The sequence below is a fragment of the Pteropus medius genome, unplaced genomic scaffold (genome assembly GCF_902729225.1).
Source record: "Pteropus medius unplaced genomic scaffold, Ma_sr-lr_union100, whole genome shotgun sequence".
NCBI classification, from domain to species: Eukaryota; Metazoa; Chordata; class Mammalia; order Chiroptera; family Pteropodidae; genus Pteropus; species Pteropus medius.
Window position 1 is genome coordinate 8,438,306 of NW_024342257.1, and position 6,144 is coordinate 8,444,449.

The following is a 6,144-nucleotide window of genomic DNA, read 5'->3' on the forward strand; positions in this document are numbered from 1 at the left end:
CACTGGGCTTCCCAGACCAAGGTTCGAGTGCCAGAAAGAGAAGCCCCCACAACCTCTGGCTATGAAAACCAGTGAAGATTGTGACTGAGACAGAAGGCAGTGGGAGTTGCAGAAGTTCCTCTTAAAGGACCCATGCCCAGATCTACTCACTGACAGGCTCACTAATCTAAACTCCGGTGCTGGAGGTGCTGCTTGAGGAGCACCAGGTACATATCAGGAGGTGCTGATTGTTGAGTTTCAGAGTGAGGGCTGAAGAGGTGGCTTTCTCCTGGAAACAAGTGCAGGCAGTATCCATTATTCCTTGGTTGAACTCTCCCCGACTCCTAGCATGTGGAGACAGGTGGCCACCATATCTGAGTCTCCATCAACCTGGATAACACAGGTCGTTTCACCCAGGTGATTCCCTGAGACTACCTCTCCAACTCGCGGGCCTACTCAAGCTTCTTCCAGTGGTTTATTCCATACAAATTGCTTGTCTTGGCTTCTGCTGTGGACTTTCCTAAAATCTCTCAAAGCCTCACAAAACCTAAAGAAGCAGCATCTGGCCTCAGCATGTCCCATATCTCTTGCTGAGCAGCCTCTAGCCTGGCACTAGAGGTAGCTGGCCTTAATTCCTGGCTTGGTCTCTTGAGGCACCTCTAAGCCCAGCACAAGAAGCAGCTATCTGTGGATTGCTTGGTGACTCTTGCTAGGTGACCCCAGAAATGCACAGGCTAGAGCTGAACTTGTTTTGGTCCTGGGACCCTCCCAGGAGGCCCTTGGGCTGACATACCCACTAACCTACTTCAACCGGCATCAGAGCCCAAAGGTCAGAATGTGCATGCACCAGAGCCCTGCTAAAGTGAATCCTCTGTAGGATCAGCCCCTCACCAACCAATCGTCACAACCAATCAGACCAAGAGCCAATCTGTCCCATTGACATGCAAACAGCAACCAAGTCTCAACTACATCAGGAGGGCACACACAACTCACACAAGGGACATACCTTGAGCATCTTGCTCAGAAGATCAGGGAAGACTGGGCTCTATAGGAAACCTACTAGAAAAAGCCACTCTACAAAAACCAGGAGACTTAGGAGCCCTACATAATACATAGAAACAAACACATGGAATCTGCCAAAATGAGGAGACAAAGAAACATGTCCCATATTAAAAATAAATAAATAAATAAAATAAATACAGAACAAAGCTCCAGGAAAAAATAACTAAACAAGGTGGAGACCAATGATCTACCAGCTGCAGAGTTCAAAACACTGGTTGTAAAAATGCTCAATGAACTTAGAGAAAGAGTAGATGAACTCAGTGAGAACTTTAATAAAGAGATAGAAAACATAAAAAAAAGAGGGATAGAAACATAAAAAGGAACCAGTTAGAAATGAAGAATATACTATCTGAGATGAAGAGTACATTAGAGGGAATCAACAGAGTGGATGAAGCAGAGGATCAAATCAGTTATTTAGAGGATGGGGAAGCAAAAGACCCAATCAGAATAGCAACAACAACAACAACAAAAGAATAGAATAAAAAATAATAAGAATAGTTTAAGGGACCTCTGTGACAACATCAAGCACAACAACATTCACATCATAGGGGTACCAGAAGGAGAAGAGAGAGTGCAAGGAATTGAAAATCTATTTCAAGAAATAATGACTGAAAAGTTTACTAACTTGGTGAAGGAAACAGACATATGAGCCCAGGAAGCGCAGAGAGTTTCAAACAAGATGAACACAAAGATGCCCACACCAAGACACATCATAATTAAAATGTCATAGGTTAAGGACAAAGAGATAATCTTAAAAGCAGCAAGAGAAAAGCAATTAGTTACCTACAAGGGGGCTCCCATAAGACTGTCAGTTGATTTCTCAAAAGAAACTTTGTAAGATAGAAGGGTTTGGCAGAAAATATCTAAAGTGATCAAAAGCAAGAACCTATAACCTAGATTACTCTACTTAGCAAAGCTATCATTTAGAATTGAAGGACAGATAAAGACCTTTCCAGATAAGAAAAAGCTAAAGGAATTCATCACCACAAAGCCAGTATTATAGGAAATGTTGGAGGGACTTCTTTAAGAAGAAAAAAAAAAAAGTATAAAAAAATAGGCATAAAGAATGGCAATAACTACATATCTATCAACAAGTACTTCAAATGAAAAAAAAAATAGATGCTCTAATCAAAAGACAGTATGGCTGAATCGATAAGAAAACACGACCCTTAAATAGGTTGCCTATAAGAGACTCACTTTAGATTAAAAGACATACATAGATGGAAAGTAAAGAGATGGAAAATAATATTTCATGATGGACCTAGATAGTATTGTGCTTAGTGGAGTAAGTCAGATAGAGAAAGACAAATGCTATATAATTTCATGTATAGGTGGAATCTAAAGAATGAAATAAACAAACAAAAAACAGAAACAAACTCATAGATACAGAGAACATTTTGAGGGTTACCAGGTGGGAGGGGGTTGGAGTGGGGTGGGTGAAAAAGGGAAGGGATTAAGAAGTACAAATTAGTAGTTACAAAATAGTTATGGAGGTATAAAGTATAGCATAAAGATTATAATCAATAACATTGTAATAACTATGTACAGTGTCAGATGGGTACTAGATTTATTGAAGTGGTCACTTCATGAGTTGTATGAATGTCCAATCACTATGTTGCACACATGAAACTAGCATAATATTGTATGCTAACTATAATTGTAAAACAAAAATTATTAAAAATAAAACAGCAAGCACATTAGGACAGGTTCATTCAGATTTGCATAGGGGAGTTTTTATTTCTATATAGATCTCTATTTACTTATCCCTTTGGATTATATGCATATTTAAGATATTTGTTTACTGATAACTGAATATTTTCAGTTCATAAAGGGGCAATTAAATATCCTTTTGTATACTGAAAAAAAAAGTGGGGTGACATACCGAAAACTGTAGTGCATTTGACTTTATGTATTTAAAATTATTATATCCAGAACCACATCAATGAGACTGAGAAAATAATTCAAATCTACTGGTTTTAGCTACTTATTACCTGAAATCTGCAGGTTTTGACTTTTTTTTTTAGAGTAAGAGATATTAATCCATACTTCCTCCTTCCCCAAGTTGAGTGGGAAGCCAGAGAATATGATAGTTACACAGAGCAAACTTACAATCGGGTCATTAGTAGACTGAGAAATCTCCTGCTGTTTCAGAATTCTTTTTAATATAAATTTTACTATTGCTTTAAAAATGTTAATATAGTTCTATAGGCTTTATAAACAAAAAAAGAGTTCTGTCCATAATAGATATATCATATATTCTAAGAATAATTAATCATTTTAAAAGAAGATTCCTTCTCTGTTTGCAATGAAAGTTGCATTCATTCGAACATTCCTGAAAGTGGAAAGAAAGTGGCAAAATAATGCACTATTCCTTTATGATGAAGGAATTATGGTTACGTTAAGGAGACTAATTGCACACATGAAAGAGTGCTTAGATAGACCTCACAAGAGCAATGAATTTTTTCATATTAATTTTGTATTTAATTTGGTTGTAAGGTTTTTAATTTTAATAAGGAATATTTCTTGAACAAATAGCATTCATAAGTAGAGAAGTTTTAAGGTAGAGCACATGGGGGTGTTATTTTGAAATTTGCAAGAACATAAATGAACTCATTTTTACTGCAATCTTGTGTGGCATAGCCTTCAGATTTCTTTTACCACTTGCTTACAGGTTTTCAAATTGTATTAATACTCTAAAGTTGTTACCTTGGGCTCTGAGGATGGTGTTATGGTTTGACATTGCTTAATGAAGTTCCGATGTTTTTGATAACTGAATATCTCTTCTATAATGAGGTCCCTTATACTGAATTTAGGGTTAAAGCAAATCATGTTAGAGATTTGCTCTCTAAATTGAATTATAATCTTGTGAAATTTGGAATAAAAATGTTCAGAAAAGTGCTTGTGTTTGAAATTACAACACAAGTATAGGATTAGAAAATATCCAATGAAATAAGACCTCTAGATTATGTCAAAGTAGAAGTATATCTAGCTTAATTAGGAGATCAGATACATTGTTCTATATTGTTTATCTTGAAATCCCACTTACAGATGAAGGTTTTCTTTTTTTTTTTTTAAATCAAGTTGCTGCTTTAGGGAATTATGGGCTTTTAAAAACTGGTTTTCTAATTCTTGGAAAATAATTTCTTTGATTTTTAAGCTAAAGAGATAGGAAAAATTAGTGGAATCTTTGTGCTCTCAATGGCTGACATAAGGTTCTGAGTACAGAGACGGCTCAATCACAACTCTGTCACTAAAACTAACTAGCTGTAGAACCTCAAATAGACTGGAGCCTATGGAATAATAAGTTTTAAATGTATAATCTCAGTGGACCTCAGTTTTCTTGTGTCAAAAAAGGATGTTGGCCTAAATAACTCCCAAAGTCTTTTCCTATATGTGATAAAAATGTTTTATCATGATAATTACAAATTAGTTAAAATTATAATATTGATGGTAAGTTTTCTTAAAATAGCTCATTTCTCTTGGAAATTTTATTTCTACTTGTTGTTTCAACTGTATCTTTATGTAAATGTTTCTTAAACCTGTATCTGGAGACTTGGCTGCTCTACTAAGCTCTAAAGCCAGGTTAGCAGTTTGCTGGATAGGACTGGCCTGCCATTCTTTCTAAATCAACCTGTTCAAAATGGAATCAGCCATCTCTTATTGTCTCACCTCCTAAACCACTGAATTTTCTGATTCTTCTATTTCTGAAAAAAATAATCATTTTTTTCCAGCTAACCAGAATCAGAGCCACAAAGTCATTCTTAACTTTCTCCCATCTCCTGTCAATTTCCATGATCAATTACAAAGTTCTGTCAATTCCTGATTTTCCATTTTTTCTTTCAATCCCTTTCTCTCTTTCCATTTTCCTATCAGCACCTTGGTTTAGATCCATACCTTCTCATAGATTAGCTCTTAACCTTCCTTCTAAGGTTTCTCTTTTCTAATCCATTTTATGCCATTTCTGATCATGATGGCTGTAATCACGTAAGTTCCCAACACAAATCAAATGGACTGACCAATGTCCTTTAACTGTTTGGCACTAATTTACTTTTTCTTCCCTATTTCCAACTTCCCCTCATAAATTTCCTCTCATAACAGACTCTAGTCACTCTCCTGGAGACACTTTGTATATTCACATCTGAGCACTTATGTGGCCATTATCAGCAAATATCATTCACACTGGCCACCATATTTATGCATACCAATCTAACTGTTAAGGTCCAGCTAAGTCCACATCCTCCATGTAGCTCTTCTAGCCTCCTAAGCCCACAGTGTTCCACTTTGCTGCTAATTGCTTATTATATGTCACTCTTCAGGCACTGCTTTTTCATATTCTTTCTTAAGTTGTTATATTTTAAAAATAAAAAAAAATGTAATAGAAATTTCAAAATAAATAAATAATTGTAAACATAAAAATTAAAGCTTCTAGAAGATAATATATCACAATATTTAAATCATCTTGGGGTAGATAAAAATTTTTAAACAGTATGTAAACAAATTATGAAGGACAAGATTTACATACTGTCCTCTATTAAAATTAAGATGAGAAATTTATTTAACTTACTTTACTCAAAGTGTAATGATTTAAATGTTAATCTCATCTACAGCCATGCCACCCTGAACAAGCCCTATCCCGTCTGATCTCAGAAGCTAAGCAGTGTCGGGACTGGTTAGTACTTGGATGGGAGACTACCTAGGAAGACCAGGTGTTGTAGGTGCAAAAAATAATAATAATAATAAGGGATTGTAAGCTGACGAGGTCCTTGCATTTTGTGAGGTTAACCAAGGGTTGCTTCGCCTAAAAAAATAAATAAATAAATGAATATTTTTTTTTTAAATGTTAATCTCATTTGAAAATACTTTCACAGAAACTACTAGAATAATGTTTGAACATATTGGGTACTGTGACTTATTCAAGTTGACACATACAATTAACCATTGTGATAGACAGTGGCCAATGGAAATATGGCTGAAACTATTAAACTACTAAACTACTAATAATCAGGGGAAAAGCTAATTTAAATGACAATGAGATACTAAAACATATATCACAATAACTAAAATTGGGAAGAAGATATGCAATTGTGAATAGGTAAAGTTTTT

The 6,144-nt window shown here is 35.4% G+C and overlaps 1 pseudogene; it reads left to right on the plus strand.

The window, feature by feature from the left end:
• The first annotated feature begins 5,640 nt into the window (after positions 1-5,640).
• Positions 5,641-5,759, plus strand: LOC120600246 (uncharacterized; annotated as a pseudogene).
• Positions 5,760-6,144: the final 385 nt, after the last annotated feature.